The following is a 22,910-nucleotide window of genomic DNA, read 5'->3' on the forward strand; positions in this document are numbered from 1 at the left end:
CACGTACATAAACTGCTATCATCAACACACCAAGTGCCCTTCAAGAATCTCAATATAATACGCCATCTGTGCATTGCTTCTGCAGGAATCTGTGAGCACTAACAATATGTTCAGAGTCAGAGGTACTCTCGTAGTTGAAAATTCCTGCTAGAGAATCCTTTCTGTGTTTACTTGGGAACAAGGAGCCGTAAGGTACTGTTCAACAGCATAATTTGCTTTCCTTTAGGAGATAATTTCCTTTCCTAAAAGAATATATATATTTTTTTCTTTTTTAGGCCTAAGCCAAGGGATTTTCAAGATAGAATACAAATTATTTCATAACAGAATAAAGTAGAAGCACAGCTAGCAACTGGGCTTGAGCGTCAACTTTCTCCCTCACTTATTTAGAGTAGAATGATATGGTGAAAAGCTTTGACAGCTTTACTTTAAACTTCTAGTTTGTTCTCTGATGAGAAAAGTTCCCTTTAAGTATTTAGAGCACTTTTTAGAAGTTAGGGCCCCTTAGTAACTCAGTAACCCACAGGACCCCCTGCCCCCATCCGGTTTTATTGTTCTAAGGGCCTATACTGCTATTTTTCCCCTTCTCCTTCTCTGCTTCACTTTAATACTTGATCAGAAACTATAATGCTTATAGCAGTGATAAAAATTTTTTTAATTTTATATTAAAATTATTTACAGAAATTTATGTTTGGACTCTAATGATAGACAATAAAACGGAAATAGGTATGTTCAAGGTATACCCAACCATGAAGAAAAACTAAAGTTATAGCTACACCTAGTAGGAAACTGACTGAGAATAAAAACTTTGCTTCAGTTCAACACATTTTGTCTCTTGAGCAGAACCGTTTGGCTAGGAGATAGAAATATTTGTTTTCACACCATCCCAGCCTTACTACAGCCTGTGGCAAACTGGGAAGACCAAATTCTTTAGTCCCCAGCCTTCTTAAACCACCTACAGACTGGGTTTGGTAACTTTGTTCCCACTGTGTTCATCCCTATAGGAGCTATGGTCTTTGTTTCTTGTTCACTAGAATGTAAGCTTCTTGAGGTCAAGAGTCATGTCTTGTTCATTCATACATCCAACAAATATTCACCAAATGTCTACTATGTACCAGTCACTATTTCGGGCACTGGAGATAGAGCAGTATAAAAACAAAACAAAACAGAACAAAAAAACTCCCTGCCCTGGTGTAGCTTGGAGTCTTAAGAGGTTCAGTGCTGTGTTATATTGCCTTTCTCAGACCTGCTTGCCTATGTGTTTTCCATGCTTTGATGTCTCTTATCACCTCAATGTCTTCATTCAGCGCCTCTGTTCCAACTTTGTCTTGCTCAGTGTCTGGTATTCAATAAATATGTGTTGAATTGAATAATTGTTTCTCTGTGTTCAATGGAGACATGGCCTGTGGCATTTCTAAAGTTAGAAAAAACATGAATACCTTGCTGTGGGGCCCACCCAAAGGTAATGTAGGACCTGAAAAGAAAGAAAGATTTGTGGAGTTGACTTGGGTTTGCAGAACAGAAGAAGTGGTCCAGGGTCACTGTGGCAGGGCCTGTGCCAGTCCAAGATCAGCTCAGGATCTTGGCTGAGCAGAGATGAAAGTGGCTAAAAACATAAAAAAGTAATTTGAGAGGTACCAGGAAACTCCCTTTCACCACCTAAGAGCATAAGCCTTAAAGAGCTGGGCAGAAGCCAAAGAGCTGGTTGAAATAGGGAGGTCACCCTAAGAGATACAGATTTTCTTCTTGAATCTTACCCTGCTAGGATTACATTTTCTGGCTGGGAATGGAGGTAAAGGGAGAATGGACGTGAAGATGGACCATGGGTAATGAAGCTTTCCTAAAAAATAAGGGGCAGAGCCTATTCTAAAGATAAATCAAAAGATGGATGGGGATGAGGAAACTACAGTGGGGCAGCTGACTATGATTAAGGTTAAAGATGGCCTATAGGCCCTTGGGGAGCCCTGTGGACTCTGAGAGTTACCAACTCTACTATCCAGGTTTAGGCCTTCAGTACTTTTCTCTCCAGTTAACCTCAGCCTTCAGTAAAAACTTGTTCAATGTTTGAAAATAAATAAGATATATATTTAGCATAGTTGTAGTAGCAAAAAATGACTAAGAGATTGTTGATATAGAATATAGTATAGTCACTTAAGAATGTCATATTGCCACTAAGAATGGCAATACAGAAGTACATTTATTTATTTGCTTGTTTGTTTGTTTATTTATTTATTTATGGCTGCATTGGGTCTTCGTTGCTGCGCACGGGCTTTCTCTAGTTGCGGCGAGCGGGGGCTACTCTTTGTTGTGGTGCGTGGGCTTCTCATTGCAGTAGCTTCTCTTTGTTGCGGAGCATGGGATCTAGGTGCACAGACTTCAGTAGTTGCGGAGTGTGGGCTTTGCAGTTGTGGTGCGTGGGTTCTAGGGCATGTGGGCTTCAGTAGTTGTGGTACACAGGCTCAGTAGTTGTGGCTCACGGCCTCTAGAGCACAGGCTCAGTTGTTGTGGCACAGGGGCTTAGTTGCTCCATGGCATGTGGGATCTTCCCTAACCAGGGATTGAACCCATGCCCCTATATTGGCAGGCACATTCTTAATCGCTGTGCCACCAGGGAAGTCCCAGAAGTATATTTATTATAATTTATTCCCAATATATTGCTAAATGAAAATAATAGATTATAAAATTGTATCATCCTATTTCTGTAATGAGAAATAAATATTTACATATGTGTTCAGAAGGCTATCCACTAAATTATTCATGGTGAAAAATAGTGGGTGGTGAAATTTAAAGTTTTTAATTATTTAACAATTTTAATAAGTTTGCTACTTGTAAAATAGAACAATACGTAACTTTTAAAAATAGAAATAAAGAAGTAAAGGGAATCAAGAATAAGAATCACTCTTGTAAAAGCTGTACAATCATTACAGCTGCCAATTTGTATCCACAGGCACTGTATCATTGCTCAGGGCACTCCATTGAGCAGGTCAGACGGGACTCCCATCTCTCAGAGTGGAGAACCTAAGAGGAGAGCCATGCTAACAGTTCGCCACTGTCCAATCACAATGGAGTAGAACGAGGCCTGGCTTTGCCATCAGGCAGAAGTGGGTTCCGCCATTTTAGCTGTGAAGTCCCTGAGTGAAGAACTCAGTTACTGTTGCCCAGGTCTCAGGGCATCCACGGTACACAATCTTCACCTTACTGCCTAGAATCATACTCCTTAGTTTTCCTTGCCTGGAGTCCAGAAGGCTCTTTTGAGCTGTCACATGCCCTTTAATAGAGTTCTTCTTCCCATCCTAAGGCTGACTATGCAGTAAGACTTTCCCTTTATTACTTTCTTTAAATGAGCATTTATTGACTTAAGGAGCAATTTTTTAAGTGGTGCAAGTTAGACAGTATGGCTAGTGAATGGAGAGAATGTTAAAGCATGTGAGTGTGTGTGTGTAAGAGAGACTAGGAGTGCATCCTCAGAGCCCCTTAGAGTCTCTCCCATCCTAAGGGACTTAATAAAGCAGTAAGTCCCTGCACTGTTTGTTAGTTGAAGACCTTAATGAAAACAATGCCTGACAATAAGTTTGATAAATTAGTGGTATCTACTCATTGCATTTCTTACAGGCCACCAAGGAGAAGGGGACATGTATTCATTCAATACATATTTAATGTGTATTATTTTGAAAGGCAAAGATAGAACAGCGAATAAGACAGACAACACTCCTGTTCTCAAGAAGAATACAGGGACTTCCCTGGTGGCACAGTGGTTAAGAATCTGCCTGAGAATGCAGGGGACGCGGGTTCAGGCCCTGGTCTGAGAAGATCCCACATGTCGCGGAGCAACTAAGCCCGTGAGCCACAACTACTGAGCCTGTGCTCTCGGGCCCGTGAAACACAACTACTGAAGCCTGAGTGCCTAGAGCCCATGCTCTACCACAAGAGAAGCCACTGCAATGAGAAGCCCACACACAGTAAGGAAGAGTAACCCCCACTCGCCGCAACTAGAGAAAGCCCCCGTGCAGCAACGAAGACCCAACGCAGCCAAAAACAAATAAATAAATAAATTTATTTAAAAAAAGAAAAGTACAACCCAGCAGCAAAACAAATACCCCACCCACGTAATGGTTTCATCTTATTATAAATCCCATATGCAAGCACTAGGAAGGCAGCAAACCATAGGCTCTTTGCACTGAAATCAAGACAGATCTCGGTTTATTCTCAGGTCTAGTGATTTTTTTTTTCAGATTCTTTGTTTTAGAAACTTATTTTTTTATTCACCTTTTTTTTCTGAGGTTTTCCATTTATAAAGGAAATGTTTTAATTTTATTTTAAAAATAAACTTTATATTTCAGAACAGTTTTAGATTTATATAAAAATTGCAAAGATGGCCTAGTACAGTGATTTTAAATCTATTAGCCTTTGAGCAAGTGACAGTCTATTTGAGTTTCGTTTTCCTTATCTGTAAAGTGGGAAATATAGGGTGGTTTTCATAGGTTGTTGTAAAAATTAGAAATAATATTTATAAAATATCTCACAGTTAGTAGGTGTTCGATAAATTCTAGCTCTTATTATGGCCCTCCAGCCTTGTGACTGGGTTCAGTTAAAGGCTAATGTCATTCTTGGACTTACAGACAAGTCATTTATGGCCTTTCAGTTTCTGTGTCATCTGTCCAAGGGACACTTGGGCAGTGGCCACATCTCCAGGGTGACCTGAATACATTCTGTTCAAGGTCACAGTTGTGCCAGTGTTGGAAAAAGAAAAATCTTACTCTAGGAATTCTTGACTATGTAACCATTAAATCATGGCCACTCTTTTAGACAACTGACATACTTATTAGGCTGGAAGAATCTAGAGTTACAACTCTTCATACTTTTCGACATGCCTGCTCCACTGCCAACTGAATTCATCCAGAAATGAGTAAGACTGAATGACTCATTAATGGTGAGAATGGCCAACCAGCCAATTGGAAGAAAAAAAAGAGATTTACAAGAGAGCATCACCAGTGATGCTTCAGGCTGTGCTGATAAAATGTGCATGACTACATCACAATGCGTGTTTAAAAAAAAAATCTATCTTCATTTGGCCTTTGTAAAAACTGTCTTTTCTTTTTATTAAAGAAAAATGCTGAGATTCATGGCTATGGGGAAATACTAATGATTACTTTTACAGAGAACATTTTTTTGAACACTACCAATAGGCCAAGCACCTTGCTCAGGACTGTATGTGTATTTTTTCATCTAATCCTCCCTACAACTCAGTGAGGCAGGCACCGTTGCTCTATTCACTCTGCAGAGGTGGAAAATGACACTGAATTTGATTCCAGTGCTTTTAACCCCTAGACAGTACTGTGTTATAAGGTTTTACTGAACAAATAATTTGAACACCTACTCTGCTAGGTATTATGCTGGTTCTAGGGATAATGGAGAACAAAGCAGACATGCACCCTACCCTCACACAGTTCACAGTGCAGAGGAAATATCGTCCATTATGAAGGGATTTCAATAAAGTTTGATGATTATTATAATGGGAGCAAAGTAGGATATCAAGAGAGTAGAGTCAGAATATAATTTCCCACTGGCTGAGCTCTCCAGTGAGTTCTGAGACTGCATGCATTCCACAGCGAAATTTGGATTGTTGATTACATGTCATTTAGTTCACAAACCTATAATCCTTTATCATCTCACTAGTTCTTTTTTCTTCTTTCTCTCTCTTTGTTCTTCATCCCTTTTTTTTTTTTTTTTTTTTTTGCGGCACGCGGGCCTTTCACCATTGTGGCCTCTCCCGTTGTGGAGCACAGGCTCCGGATGCACAGGCTCAGCGGCCATGGCTCACGGGCCCAGACGCTCCGTGGCATGTGGGATCTTCCCGGACTGGGGCACGAACCCGTGTCCCCTGCATCGGCAGGCGGACTCTCAACCACTGCGCCACCAGGGAAGCCCGTTCTTCTTCCCTTTTATCCTTTCTTTTCTTTCTTTCCTTTTTTTTAACACCCAGATTAAGAATATATTTGGTTTCTTTCCTGTTGCCATTAATTTTCGGGAATTCAGATTACTGTATTTTTGTTCATAACTGGAAGAAGGGAGATTTTTCAGAGATTACTTTTTTCTATTATACAAAGGAAGGAAAAATATTTGGTAAGGTTTGAAGGCCAAGCTCTAAGACCCTTTTGAAAAAACATCTAATTCAACTCTTTTCTGAAAAGGCACTATCAACTGTCCAGAAACATCTCTTAGTTAAAAAACTCATTGAATTTTTAAACATGAATCAATTCCTATTAAACAATACTGAGTTATGTAAAATGAGTTAGAAATATGTACATTACATTTCCCTTGAGGACATTTGAATGCTAAAAAGAGAAATTCCTTTAAAGAATCATTTTGTTTTTGCCAAGCCTATAATATTTGAAAAATAATTTGAAATATTTTGTGAAACCTCATATCCCAAGAGATTCATCCATCTCTCCCAAATTGTTCGAACATGTGTTTTATTTCCACACCTAAACTTATCCAATTTAGTCACTCTCCTCGAATTAAAAAAACCTTTAAAGGAGTAGGGGAAATAAAAGCTACCAAGCTACAAATCCAAACGAACTGTGACTCAGATTTGATGATTAGTCTGCAGTTTTTGCTTTTGCTTGAAGAATCTCTTTGCAAATAATAATAACCACTTGGGCTTCCCTGGTGGCGCAGTGCTGGGGGTCCGCCTGCCGATGCAGGGGACACGGGTTCGTGCCTCGGTCCGGGAGGATCCCATATGCCGCGGGGAGGCTGGGCCCGTGGGCTGTGGCCGCTGAGCCTGCGCGTCCAGAGCCTGTGCTCCGCAACGGGAGAGGCCACAGCAGTGAGAGGCCCGTGTACCGAAAAAAAAAAAAAAATAGCCACGATACACGGAGCTCCCCTTATATTCCAGGCACTGTGCAAGCTTTCAGTATTGTGTTAATTAGATTCTTCTGGGGTGCAAAAACAGAGAAATGGTCACTTGGTTCAATTACTGTCGGTTTCTTTAAAAGGATACGATATGGGGAAGTAGAAGAGATAGATAAAAGTATCATGGAAGCCTCATGGAAAACTAGATTTTTGTTCTAGCCACTCAGCAACAACTGAGTAAAAGCTCTGGTCTAGTCGTATAAGCTACCCTCTGGTGACCTCACAGGAACTCTTGGCTTGTTGCCACGCACATGACTCAGCTCCTCTGTCTGTTTCTCTCTACCTGCTTATTTTTCTAACTATTGCTACTGACTCCATGCCACTCACTTTCTCTCTGCCTCATGGCTTTGCTTACTCATGGCTTCTGTTTCCTGTCATCCTTCTCCTCACTTCTGCATTTACCCAATGCTGACCCTCCCTGGATGTTTCATACTCAAACTCTGCAAGAGAGAAGAAAGTGCACGCCTCTCGTGCCAGGCTTCATCACAGGCCACCAGACTCCAGGCCTTGTCAATCCCTGTCGAATTGGCAGGGTTACGTGGCAAAAACACAAGGTTAATATGCCTATACGGAACCTCTCACACAGAGCTACTCTGACGCTTTTCAGGAGAGAAGAGTGAAACTGGCTGGGTGCCTGCACATGTGTTATTATTTCAGTTTGAAACTAAACAAATGCCATTTATATAGAGAGGAAATTCTATCATCATCATCATTATCATCATATCTACCTTGTATAATAATATCTAAAGCTTGACAAATATTACCTTGAATTAGTGTGTTGCTCTGGTTTGTCAAATAGTCTTGCTAGTAGAAGACCGTTTGGTACTCTGAATGAGGATTGTTGACTTTAGAAAAACTAGAGTGAGAAGGCATAATGGCATAACCCAGTAGTTTTCAAACTGGGGATGTTCCAGGGCCGTGGAGGGACAAGGCAGGAAGAGAAGTAAAGCAGCAAAACCAGCTGTTCAACTGAAGCATCCAGGAATTTACCTGTTTTCTATTTTTCACATGCACAGAAGCTTTTGCCTTAAGAAAAGATTCCATAGCTTAACACAAAGTTTGAAAGCTATCCTAAGAGATGTATGTCAAATCCCAGTTCCTCCTCTTTTTTGTTATATCAAAATGCGTAAATTAATTACTTTCTTTTGCCTTTCTTTCTTCGTTTTGAAAACAGGGAGAATGGTACCTCTTTCACAGGTTTGATATGTGGATCTAATAAGATACAGCATACAATGCACAAGGGTCATTGTAACTAAATGAATGTTAGTTCCTGTCCACATCAAATACTGAACAGTATAATTCTACTAGTCATGACAATCTTCCATTACTGGTTTAGAGAAGGATTTTTCAGGAGTGTCATAAATAAAATGCTGACTAACTGAGTTACATTCAGTTTTGCTATAGAAACGTTTATATTGTATAATAGATATTGAACCACACAATTATTGTGAAAATTCAGCCTTCCAGAAACTTTTCATTGTACAATCAAGGAATTAGGAAGAACATAAGGAAGGGGCATTACCCCATTGGGTTATTCACACAGATTATTTAATATGCAATTCAGTTGTCGTTTAAATCATAATTTCTTGAAAATATTAAGTGTTTTTCAAATATAAGGTATTATCATTTTTATAATTATGACTCATTCCTGGCTTCTAGGTACTTTTTCTTAACAACATTTTAAAACATTCATTTTACCTTGTTGATAATGTTTCTTTTTCAAAAATCTTTCCAACAGTGAGATCATTGTACAAAATGCAGTTCCAGGTATCAAGAACACGAGTGTGACTACAATCTATTGCCTTATGCATAAAAATGATGATTTTTCTGAAGTGCCAGTTTACAAGGTGGATAAATAAAGATTCAATATGCAGTGACTTTCCCAATTTTATAGAATTTTAGGATTTTACATGTTCAGGGCACTTATTTGATAAATGAGAGAAATAAGTACAGAGAAGGTATGTGAAGTCACACCATAGTTAATGCTGGGACCACAAACAAACATGGGTCTTTTGGCTTTTAAGCCTCTGCCTCACATCAAGATCAATAGAACAACCACCTACAACCATTTGCTGAGTTATCATTTGAGGCTGAAGCTGAACTGAATTCCATGCAAAAAAAAAAACACATGTAATAATTATCAAAACTAGAAAACATGGAAAATAAAAGCAGGGGAAAAAAGAGTAAATTTTTTTTTTTTAGGTAAGCGGGCCTCTCACTGTTGTGGTCTCTCCCGTTGCGGAACACAGGCTCCAGACGCGTAGGCTCAGCGGCCATGGCTCATGGGCCCAGCCGCTCCGCGGCATGTGGGATCTTCCCAGACCGGGGCACGAACCCGTGTCCTCTGCATTGGCAGGCAGATTCTCAACCACTGCGCCACCAGGGAAGCCCAAGAGTAAATATTTAATGCTATTTAACAAGCTTACAAACACCACATGAAAAAATAAAACTTTGTGTTGTATTTGTGTATTATACTGTAATACATCAAGTTAAAATCCAATATTCTAATAGAGAAGCCAATTAGAAAATCCAGTGATTAGAGTCCTCCTTAGATGATAATAAGAGAAGTCCTCAATTATTCATTTGTCTGACAGAAAGTCTTACCTTTATTATATTGACCAGTGGGAAAAATGTGTTTAAACGTCTACAAGAAGTTAATATTTATTTTTCTATGAGCAACAGCAACTGAGATTTAATATGTTTGAGTCAATATAGAATCTTATTTAAACCAACAGATTATTCTTTGTCATGAAATGGAATTCAAATGAGTTGATTTGCTATTTTTCTTCTATATTGAGATAATAGTTTCTGTGAGGGTTGGTGCTAATGTGTATACCAAGTTAAGTGTGCAAAGCAGATAGGATAGGAATACTGGGTATCAGCGGCTGCCAACTTAGTCTCTGACCATCTCTCTGGGAAAGAACTATATTATTGTAGTAAGCTTCTCACTTTTCTTTCCAGTATTCCTTCAAAGCTGTATGAGTCATCTGTTGTGATATAGATGACACATTTGTTTGGGCTAACAAATTATCCCCAAACCAGTGACTTAAAATAACAGTAAACATTCATTATCTCTTACAGTTTCTATGGGTTTAGGATTTGGGTGTGGCTTGGCAGGGGGTTTTAAATCAGGTGTCTCATGAAGTTGCAGTCATCAGAAGGCTTTTCTGGGGCTAGAGGATCTGCTTCCAAAGTGGCTCACACACATGGTAACAAGTTGGTGTTGGCTGCTGGCAAGTGGCCTTACTTATTCTCAATGTGGTTCTCTTCTTGAGACTAGTTGAGCATCCTTACAACATGGCAGCTGGCTCCCTTCTCTGCAATCAATGGGAGAGACCAAGATAGAAGCCTTAATACTTTCAATGATCTAGCTACAGAGTCATGGACCATCACATCTATTGTACTTTATAGATCACATTCCTATTCAGTCTATGAGGATATTACACAAGGGTGTGACTACCAGAGTTGAGGATCTTTGGCAGCCATCTGTAGGCTGACTACAAAAAGGATAATGTATTAGTTAGGACATTTTTTGTTCTCAAGTGACAGAAGCACAACTCAAATTCACTTAGGCAAAAGGAAATTTATTGGCTCACATAACTGAATTATCATTAAGTGTAAGCTGTATCTCTGCCTGAAACATTAATAAAACCCTAGGATACACAAACACCCTGAGAACTCTGTCTTTCCCACAAATCTGTTTCTCTTTGCATGTCAGTGATATGCTCTCAAACTTATCACATGGTCAGGCACACCCCTGTTCCTTTGCTTTCTTTGGCGAAGAACAACTCTCTTTCCTAAATCCTGGGGGAAAAACTCTCATTGGTCCAACTTGCATCATATCATTTTTTATGGCCATTGGTTTGGGTACTACAGTCGGCCGTTACCACCAGAACCACCATGTTGGAGTTCAAGGCAGACAAACTTCCCAAAATAAGTGGTGCTGGTCCTAGAAGAAGAGAAGAACCAAATAATAGTGGTCTACAAGAATTAAATATCTTAAGTTACCTAAAAAACAGCCACGTTGTCAGTTAAAAAAAAAAAATTAATCCACCTTGAATAGGCAACAACTGCCTCTCCCCACTGTCACCATTTCCTTTCACTCACTTTTCATCATTAATACACTTAAAAATTTTTGCCATCAAAGGCAGTATTTGTTACACAAGAAAGCCTTTTAAGTCCTTTATCAAAGGTTTATTTTGAAACCTATAAGTGCATTATTTTACTTTGGTATAAATGTCATTTGCAAATAGTTCAAATGAACAATGCAGGTGCTGAATAACGTGAAGCTAATAAAAGATAGTTACAGGGCTTCCCTGGTGGCACAGTGGTTGAGAGTCCGCCTGCCGATGCAGGGGACATGGTTTCGTGCCCCAGTCCGGGAAGATCCCACATGCCGCGGAGCGGCTGGGCCCATGAGCCATGGCCGCTGAGCCTGCGCATCTGGAGCCTGTGCTCCGCAACGGGAGAGGCCTCGACAGTGAGAGGCCAGCGTACTGCAAAAAAAAAAAAAAAAAAAAAAAATATATATATATATATATATATATATATATATATATATATATAGTTGCAGTGGTAGAATGGACAAATAGAATATTTGAAATCTGGAATGAGACGAAATTTGATGAAAATGTTAAGGACATAAAAATTGATTCTCTATTTGTCTACCTACATGTATCTAATATTCAGAAAAAGAAGATACTACATTTATATACATATGTATAAGTATATTTACATAAATGCATGTACATATATATAAGCATATTCAGAATAGAAGAATAAGGAAGAGATATACTCACTGCTGACAATATATGATAAAATACTAATGGACCAAAAAATGCAGAATTCCTCAAATCCTCCTTCCTTTTTCTATGTAGAGAACACTGAACTTTCAGCTGGAAAGTGTAGATCAATCACCTCTAAAGGGCACCGGAAGCTAGAGATAGATAAGAGGATGACAAGAGAGCACCTAATTGCTTTAATGAATTTAATACTTCTGAGCCAGCCAAAGACTTATTAAGTTACTACACAGCTTGTAAATGTGCTTGAGGACTTGATTTCAGTCATCTTAGAGAAATCATGAGGTTCTTCAAGTAGACTGTGCTGACCAGCTGTTATTACTGAACTGAACCCAGAAGTATTTCCCCTTGTGGATGTGAATAAACAAAATAGAGGTACTTTCAAAAAGTAACCTCCACAAATCACCTTATCTGTCTAGTAATAACAAGGGCCATATGCTTCAGAAGTGTCATTTGGAGAGGCTCAGTTCAATCCCAGTGTTAGAATCAATCCACACAAGTTACCCGGATATCAGCCAGTGTCATTGACATTTCATAGAAGCTGAGCAAGAGATCCCAGAAAGAACCTGAGGTCATTTATTTGAGCCAGTTTGCCACATCCTTCCTTTCGGAACCCTCAGAGATGACTTTCTCACAGATCCTACGAGCATTTAAAAAAACTGTTTCAATGATAGGACAGCTGTAGGACAAACTGAAATAGAAATATAACATCAACAAATGTGAGTCCCGTATGTAATTTTAAATACAGTAGATACATTAAAATAGTAAAAAGACAAATACTGTATGCTAACACATATATATGGAATTTAAGAAAAAAAATGTCATGAAGAACCTAGGGGTAAGACAGGAATAAGGACACAGACCTACTAGAGAATGGACTTGAGGATATGGGGAGGGGGAAGGGTAAGCTGGGACAAAGTGAGAGAGTGACATGGACATATATACACCACCAAACGTAAAACAGATAGCTAGTGGGAAGCAGCTGCATAGCACAGGGAGATCAGATCGGTGCTTTGTGACCACCTAGAGGGGTGGGATAGGGAGGGTGGGAGGGAGGGAGACGCAAGAAGGAAGAGATATGGGAACATATGTATATGTATAATTGATTCACTTTGTTATAAAGCAGAAACTAACACACCATTGTAAAGCAATTATACTCCAATAAAGATGTAAAAAATAAAAGTAAAAAGAAACATGTGAAATTAATGTATTTTATTTAACCCAGTATATAAAATATGTTATACTCTCAACATGTAATCAATACAAAAAATTACTGTGATGCATTTCATTTTTTTGGTACTAAGTCTGAAATACAATGTATGTTTTAAACTTACAGTTCATCTCAATCTGAACCAGTCACCAGATGCTCAATAACCACATATCCATATCGCAGGTGGCTGCTGTATTACCTGACAGCACAGGTCTAGTTCAGGATTATGGACAGTGGTCCTCAAAGTATTGTTCTTCCTTTCCAGGAGGACCTGAAGACTTACCAAGATTACTCTTTTCCAATGTAAAGGGAGCTTCAAAACCCATTTAACACTTCTTCATCTTCTTGGCATCCCCTGTCACATACGTGCTCCTTTTTTCAGTTAACTTGATAATGCTAAAAATGGGGCCAATTCAACATATTCCTTATACTTTTCTCCATGGACCAAGCTGTGTTAGAAAGACTATGAGGGCAGGACATATGTGAGTTCAAATCCCGTCTGTGCCGTTATGACTACCGCAGAGGCTTCTGGTTGTCCCTAATATCTGTCTTCCCCTCTGTAGATGGAGAAAACTTGGCTGGGTACAGAGACACTTGGAAAAGGAACATCTACATTTCCAGCATAATTTGCAGCAAGATATGGCTACCTGCCTAAGTTCTGACCAACAGGGTGTAAATGGAAGGGTCACAGGGAAGTTTCTGGGAATCTTCCTAAAAGACAGCATGGTGCCCTTTTTGACCTCTTCTTCCTTCCTCTTGCTTAGAGTACATATGCAACCATCTTGGACCATAAGGTCAAGGCCATGCATAGCTTGAAACATCACATCAGCTCACGGTCTTTTATACAAGAGAGAAATAAACTTCTATACCTGCCACTGCAGTTTTGGGTTTTCTGTCACTTGCAACAAAACTCCTAATACAATGATCTCGGGTAAAGATTTAACCTCTAAAGTTATAAGAAAGGTGACGAACATGTCTGTTCTAATGCCTAGTACAAAGTAGTTACTTTACACTGTTAGATTTTTCTTAAGTATATTAAAATTACAAATCTACTAAACTCTATAGGTTTCTAAATAAACTCATTTGTTCCTCTTCCAGCTCAGTTTCCTGGCTTCTTTCTGAATTTGCAGATGATGCAAAGATCTTCATCGCATTTGCATTTCTCTCCAGAAAATTGCCTGACTGCCAGTTTACTCATGTTCATGAATGCCGGATGGCTCAGAAAAGCCTCTGCAAGAACCTCTCAAATAAATATTTAGAAAGGCATTATGAGAGCACTTAGGAGTGCTATTCTAGAATTTCTAAAGCAACAAGATATCAAGATCATGAGGTCCTTTCTTACTTTAAGTCACATCTCTCAACCAAGCAGATCTATTTACTGTGCTATTATTTTTAATAGAAAACAAAATCATTAAAGCATTCTTTTAACAGATTGCTCAATTTCCAGGAGAGTGAGAAGCATAGGGAATACTCAATGTTCTATCAGTTGTTTTTCAAGTTCCTTTTTTGATAGTGGAAAAACATGTGAAAAATTTCAAGGAACTCCACTTTTTTAAAACAAAACTTCAAACGAAAACAGTGATATCAAGAAGTATTTATTGAGAATGCCATAATTAAAGGTACCTGCCAACATAGATTAAGTTTTCAGAGGATGCCAATGTGTTTAAATTGTACATGACACACTTTTGTGTGCGTTGTCACTTATTATGCTTTCAAAGAATGGTTAAAACCCAAAAAGGATGGGAGTATGTCAAAAAGACACAGGAGTTAACCCCAAAGAACTCCCAAGGACCAAAGCTGGAAAATTTGAGCAACAAAATAGAGTATTGGTTTATAATTTAAGAAATAAAATAAATATCCATAAGTCCACACTGCTTTAAATAAATGATTGAATAAGTAAAGAAATTGGGGATAAGGGACAAATCTTTCTTATAAGAAATTGCAAATAATATATTTAGACACTCTTGCTCCAGGAGGTGGAGCTTAATTCCCTGCCCCTTAGGTATGGGCTGGACATAGTGACTTGCTTTCAAAGTGTGGAAAGGAAAAATAAAAAAGCCAGTAACTTTCCAGCACAGAAACCTGGCACACAGTACCTTAACAAAGAAATTAAGGTTAATATCATCAGTGATAAGTCATATGGGTGTTGTGATGCAAGGACAATGACAATTCACCTCTGTAGAATTCTTCCCCAAATCCATAGTCCTAGTCTAATCATGAAAAAAAGTCAGGCAAACCTACAAAATGCCCAACCAGAGCTCTTCAAGATTTTCAAGATCATGAAAAATGAGGAAAGACCAGGGCACTGTTGAGATAGGAGGAGACTAAGAAGACATGACACCTAAATGTCATGTGTATCCTGTACTAGATGGTGGAATGGGGAAAGGACATTAGTAGGAAAAAACTGGCAAGATCAGATAAAGTCTGTAGTTTAGTTAATAGTTTTGATGAATGTACCATAGTTACATAAGATGTTATCACTAGGAGAATGTTAAATGAGCATTTGTAGAAAGTTTATTGGGTGCCCAACACTGTACAAAATTATAAATATAAAATAATGGATATATAATATATAATATTCATATTATGCATAGTTCCCTCAAGAGTTATTAAATAAAAGAAATATGGTTGCCCTCAGGGAGTTAAGCTATAAAAATGAATCAGAGAAAAAATAATGAAGATCACCTTTAAACGATGGCTAACATTTAAATAATGCTTAATATATACCAGGCACTATTCTAAGGACTCTGCATATACACATCAAATTATTTAATCTTTATGAAACTCCATGAAGTAGGTACTATTACTATTCACATTTTTTCTAACTTTTTTATTTTGAAATAATTATAAATTCATGGAAAATTTTGAAGAAATGTATAGAGAAGTCCCATGCACACTTCCCCCAGCTTCCCCCAATATTAACATCCTACACAACTATATAGTACACTATCAAACCCAAGAAATTGATATAATCCACAGAGCTTATCCAGATTCCACTACATATATGTGCACCTGTTTGTGTGTATCTCGCTCCATTATTCTCATTCTACAGATGAGGAAACTGAGGCCTAGAAAAACTAAGTAATGTTCCCAAGGTCACTCAATTTGTATGTGATGAAGCTGTTCTTCAAATCTGGGTTATTTGGCTGCAGAATCCATACTCTTTTTTTTTGCGGTACGCGGGCCTCTCACTGTTGTGGCCTCTCCCGTTGTGGAGCACAGGCTCCAGACGCGCAGGCTCAGTGGCCATGGCTCACGGGCCCAGCCGCTCCGCGGCATGTCGGATCTTCCTGGACCGGAGCACGAACCCGTGTCCCCTGCATCGGCAGGCGGACTCTCAACCACTGCGCCACCAGGGAAGTCCCAGGACAGAATTTTGAAGTTGTCCATGTTACTTGTCTCCTTCTTTCTTCCCTTGAAATCACTCTTCAATCCACTATGATCAGGCTTTGTGAATACCACTTGACTGACATGGATTTTACTAAGGTGGCCAAATAATTTCATTTTGCAAAGTTCCTACATGACAGCTTTCAACCCATCATTTGACTTGACCTCTTACTTATATCCATTGTTAGAACATTTACTTCTCTGGGCTTTGTTGACATCACAGGCTTCTGATTTTTATCCTATCACAGTAGCTCCTCATTCCCAATCTCCATTGTTCCTCAGTCCTCTTTTTCTTCTCTCTAGTGATCTCCTCCAGGCACATGGCCTTGGATAGCTGCCATATGCTTATGTCTCCCAAGTACATCCAGTTCTGACCTTTCCTCTGAATTCCAGACTCATACATCCAATCATTTACTCGACATCTCTTCCTGGATATCTAACGGGCATCTCAAACTTACCATTTCCCCAACGGAACTCCTGATTCCTGGCCTCTCCCTCTTTCTACTCTCTCTGTTCAAATGTGCACCTTCTCCTCATCTCAGTAAGTGGGCCCATGACACACCCAGGCCAGAACAAGTGGCACCCATTCGCAATCCTGTCCTCCTCATGTCTCATAGTCAATCATAGATAAGAACTGTTTGTGACATCTCCAGTATAACCTGAAGATGACCATTTTCCATTCATTCCACTGAGGAACTCCAGTACAAATCTCCCTTATCTCCCACCCAGTCCCTGCAACAGTCTCCCAGCTGTCTCAGGGCTTCACTCTTCCCATCACCCACCCATGTCTATCTGCTACTTAGGACCCACAGTGGTCTTCATGAAGTGTATGCGCTATAGACCTCTGACCTTAGTAACTTTCTTTTGCAAACGGAATAAAATCAAGTTCCTTCCTAAGGTCTACAGACCTGCATTGCTTGGCTTCTGCCAACATCTATAACCTCATCTCCTACAACTCTCCCCTTTGACTATGTGTTTCTCCCTGCCTTATAGAGTTCCCTTTGTCTAGAATATTTTCTCTGTGACTTCTCTGACAGGGTAACATTCATTTTCTCAAGCCTCAGCTCTGTGAAGCTTTCCCAGACACCCTTCTCTGCTAGACGCACTTAATTGCCCAATAATTGTCCCTTCCTTGGTCTAAGCTTGATTTCACCTCAGGACTTTTGCATTTCCTGTTCCTTTTGCCTGAAAGGCTCTTCCCCCCAGAAGTCCTTATGGGTGTTCCATTTTTATCAATTATTTCTCAGCTCAAATATCACTTCCTTGGAGTCCTTCTCTGACCACCTGATGAAAAGTGGTTGCATCGCATTCTCCAGTCCCTTCTATCCCTTCCCTTGGTTTTATTGTTTTTATATCATTTAGCATTATCTGTAATTATTTTATTCATTTATCTGTGTAGACCTTTCTTTTCTGTATTCCTCAGCCAAGGTGTAGCCTCTGGTATATAGTTGACACACAATAAAGAGTTTAATGGATAAAAATTTAAGGATAGTTTACTATGTGCCAGTTAGTATATGAGGTGATAGGGAATAACATTGAGTAAAATACTGGTCCCTGCTCATGACTTTTCAGGCTAGGAAAAAAAGATAGGTAACCAAAAGCAATCCTAAGACTATATAATAAGTTATACTGAAGTATGCATAACTGGTTGCGGAGCACCAAAGAAGGAATAAGCAATTCATTCTATCGCACAGAGGGCTGGATGGGAAGATTTAACAGAAGTGCAATTTGAACTGAATCCTAAAAAATGATAGGAGTTGCCTTTTAGTGAAGACAGAAAAAGTATGTTTCAGGGAGGGGGACTAGCATATAAAAAAGCATGGAGAAAAAGAAAATTTTTTAAAAGGACAAGACCCAAAATTGTCTGTAGCTCAATGCCATCCAAATTATAATCCCAGAAGGATATTTTGTAGAACTCAACAAGCTGATTCCAAAACTTATATGGAAACACAAAGGACATGGAATGCAAGACAAACAACAGCAACAAAATTTGAAACATTTATACTACATGATTTCAAGACTTACTACAAAGTTACAATAATAAATAAATTATGGTAACTGGTGTAAGTATCAACCAAGATCAATAGAACAGAATTGAGAGCTCCCAAATAAATGCACACTTATCTAACCATTTGATTTTTGACAAAATACCAAAGCAATCCTATGGGAAAAAGAAATTTTTTTTGACAAATGGTTCTTAAATAACTATATATCAATATGGAAAAAAATGACTCTCAACCTTTACTTCACACTGAATACAAAAAATAAATCAGGTTAGATTAGGGATCTAAACATGAAAGCTAAAACCATAAAAGTTTTCAAGGAAAAAAAAACATAGGGAATAGGCAAATGTTTCTTAGACAAGATATAGAAAACAATAGCCATGGAAAAAATAGCCAAGGAAAAATTTGATAAACTAGACTTCATGAAATTAAAAACTTCTGATTATTAAAAGATACCATTAAGGAAATAAATAGGTAAGCCACAGACTAGAGAAACATTTAGAAAACTTACATCTGAGACTTCCCTGGTGGCGCAGTGGTTAAGAACCTGCCTGCCAATGCAAGGGACAGGGGTTCGATCCCTGGTCCGGGAAGATCCCACATGCTACAGAACAACTAAGCCTGTGTGCCACAACTACTGAAGTCCACACCTAGAGCCCGTGCTCCCAAAAAGAGAAGCGAAGAGCTCACCACAACTAGAGAAAGTCTGTGCTCAGTACCAAATGTTGATGGGTGTGTGTGTGGAACAGCCAGAACTCTCATACATTGGCAGAGAAGTGTAACCTATTACAACTACTTTGGAAAGATATTTGACTATTACTTATAAAGTTAAATATATAGCTACCCTATGACCCAGCTATTCCACTAATTTTTATCCAAGAGAAATGGAAACATATGTTCAAAGAAAGACTTGTACGAGAACGTTCATAGTAGCTTTATTTGTAAGAGACAAAACCAGAAACAGCCCAATGTCTGGCAACAGGAGAATGGATAATCAAACTGTGATATACCCATACTAAGGAAAACTACTCAGCAATAAAAAAGGAATGAACTGCTGATATACTCAAAAACAGTATGCTGGGTAAGAGAAGGGGGTATACTGCATAATTCCATTTACATGAAATTCTCTGACAGGAAGAACTAATCTCATCTCTGGTGGAAAAAATTTGAGCAGTGGAAGCCTGGGGCTGGAATCAACTGGGCATGAAGGAAATTCCTGGAATGATTGTAAAGTGCTATATCTCAATAGGGATTTATATTACACAGCATTAGTCAAAATTCAGTGAATGGTACATTTATGATTTGCATATTTTACTACATGTAAATTTTACCTGAGCAGGAAAATAAAAGGCCATAAACAAGTATAATCTTTGGTTAATGAATATGCATGAAGTGTTTAGGGTGAAGGCTACAGATGACTGCAATTTTCTTTGATGGATAGAGGGATGGAGAGATGGGTAGATATATGATAAGTACAATAAAACATTAATAACAAAATATAAGTAGTGAACATATGGGTGCTCACTGTAAAATTCTTTAAAACTTTAAGCTTGTAGATATTAAAAATGAAATGTTGGGGGAAAGGCAGGGAGATGTGAAGGATGTGGGGAATCCTAGATAGTGTTCAATGGCTGGAACTTGGGGTAGTTTGGTAAAAGATGAAACAGGAAAGGCAATCAGAATCATGATTGTGATGCCCTTTCTTGCCACGCTAAGGAGTTTGTATTTTATCCTGTGTAGCAATATTGCTCAATCGTCTTTGTATTCTAACTGCTAGTGTTTTTAGTTATGCCCTCATTAAGCTTCATCTAGGATTTTGCAGTGTATTTATTTAGTCGAATTGGATATAATTGAATTAGATATGAAGGATGCACTTATATTCCCTGTGAGTTTACATAACTTTTCCTGCTTTAATGTCAGTCAACTTGAGATTTTTGTGTATAAACAGACATTGCTGTTTGAATGCATTGCCAGTTGACAGTAGTTTCAAAACTGTATTTGTGTTTCTAACCCTTAGCACTGTACTTTGAATTTTTCCCCAAATGAGCAAGTTTTACAAATGGACAATGAGAAATGAATTCTCTTTTTCTCAGTATAAAATACTCAAGCAAATGTTGAATATAAAATATCATAGTCAACACTAGGGGGTTGCATAAATTATGTAATTATAAAAAATAGCCTCTGCCTCCAAGGTGCTGACAGTCAAAATTCCTACATTTTATGAAACACAAATATAATTCTTTAAAATGTATGCTTCTTTAGCTGGACAGGCACATATTTGTCAGATTCTGTGAGTCTTCCCCCTTTCATTATTCTATTCACATTTGATAATGAGGTAACTACTTGCAAAGGTGTAATGGTCGATGATATCATCAGTTTGAACACATTAAGTGTTTACCATCTATGGAGATAAGGCAACAGGGACTGAGAGCCTTATATTTCCCAATAGCTTCTTCCAAAATGCAAATTCACCTCCACAAGAAGCTTTTAAGAAAATAATACTTTTTTTTTTTTTTTTTTGGCTGTTTCTCGGAATCCTAACTCCCCGACCAGGGATTGAACCCAGGACCATAGCAGTGAAAGTGCCGAGTCCTAACAATTGGACTGCCAGGAAAGTCCCGAAAATAATTCTTAAAACACATTATTTGTGTACCAGACCATTTCTCCCTTTGAATAAAATTTGGCTATTTAAAATTTTTTTTCTTTCTTTCTTACTTCTTGCAGTCTGTTTACATTTGGATGATTTTAAAAATATGGGTATCCTTCAAGAGATTAAATCTTCTAAAGCTACATCCTTGTTGGTTATCCATTTTAAATATAGTAGTGTGTACAACAAGGACCTACCGTATAGCACAGGGAACTCTGCTCAATATTATATAACAACATAAATGGGGAAGGAATTTGAAAAAGAATAGATACGCGTATATGTATAACTGAATCACTGCTGTACACCTGAAATTAACACAACATTGTTAATCAACTATACTCCAATATAAAATAAAAAGTAAAAAAAAACACCTTCTAAACCTACTATGTAAAACATCTATTTGTTCATGAGAATTCTTTCAGTTTTTGCCAGACTTTCTATTCTTAGAGTGTTGCTTAGTGCCTGGTATAAAATATATAGATAATAAATACTGTTTGAATAAATAAATGGATGAATAAATAACAACCATGATACCAGAATGCTAGAAAACGCAACTAGTGACTATGCATCTAAATATTAAATTAAACAACATCTAATCTCCTCTTAGCACTAAATCACAAAATATTAGGTACCCATGCATGTATCAAGTTACCTGTTCATTAAATTACAGGGCACATGTAGTATTTTGTCTGTGAAACCATTATCGCAAAAATTAGTTGTTTTATACTAGCTTCGGTTGGGAAAAGGAAGCATCATGTCCTAGTTAGTATATTCAATAATTCTATTAATAGACTGTTTCTATTAACAGGTACTTGGCAAATAGAAAATCTCTGTTGACAAGTGTTTCTGTGACTGGTGTACAATTATAATGGATATTAATTAAAAATAAATTTAAAACCAGAGTTGAACTCTAGGCAAAAGTTTGAAGCTTACGAATTTTGTATTTGGAGCCCTCTCCCTTTTGTGTCTTCCCCTCTCTTTCACTTCATAGAATTGTGTATCCTTTACCAAGCAGACACTGGTTGCATAATCAATAACCAATTTCCTTGACTTTTCTGCCTAACAGACCTCCACTTTCTTAGGTATCCATCCTCCTCCATGGGGCTAGGTGCTTCAAGGGATATTGGCTCTACTTCCAGCTTCAGGGGCTAAATTCTGATTGATCTAAGGCATTCATGGCGTTCTCACTTCCCTGGCCAGAGATTGATTTAGGCACCCATTTGTGACATAATTCCAACCAAAACGGCATAATGGGGAAGTTTGGGGGCTTCGGGAGGAGGGTTGGCCCTCCTGCAGTGACACAGGAAGAGACCGTGTCATCTTCCTTTGGATATTGTTGTGTTGTATCTGGAATTGGCATCTGGAGTTGTTACAGCCTTCTTTACTAGGCTGCAGGTGAAGCCAACACGCAGAGAAAGGCAAAGGCAAGAGATTACAGAGAAGTAGAGCTGAACTCTGTGTTTGTAGTCTACTGGAATTCAAAGCCAATTTTGCTGCTAAAAGTAGCCTAACTAATAACCTTTCCTCTGAGTACTGGATATTCTCATATTTTCCTTTGGTATCACAAAGCCCTTAACTAGAAACGATCCAGTCTACCCTCTACAGTGTTCCTCCCTCTACTTTGCCACTACTTCTAGCTCATTATTCATTAAAACTTTCATTATCTGACTGCCTCTATTTTCAACTGGATTCTAGGAGAAAATCCATCTGATGCTAATTTTCACTAGAATGTTTCCAGGAGACAACCAATCGGATACTGAATGGTACTAAGCTGAGAATGACTGGGCCCCTTGAAGTGTCCATATTCTCAATGTAGAACTTGTTAATTGAAATAAAACTTGGATTTGTTCAAGTTTAGAAATGTGACAAAATGAAGAGAATTTCAGGCAATGTGGGGTGATATCTAAAGTTAGCTATTAACTCATTCTTCCTGAGGCTAGGCTAAACTATAT

The sequence above is a fragment of the Mesoplodon densirostris genome, chromosome 11 (assembly GCF_025265405.1).
Source record: "Mesoplodon densirostris isolate mMesDen1 chromosome 11, mMesDen1 primary haplotype, whole genome shotgun sequence".
NCBI lineage: Eukaryota > Metazoa > Chordata > Mammalia > Artiodactyla > Ziphiidae > Mesoplodon > Mesoplodon densirostris.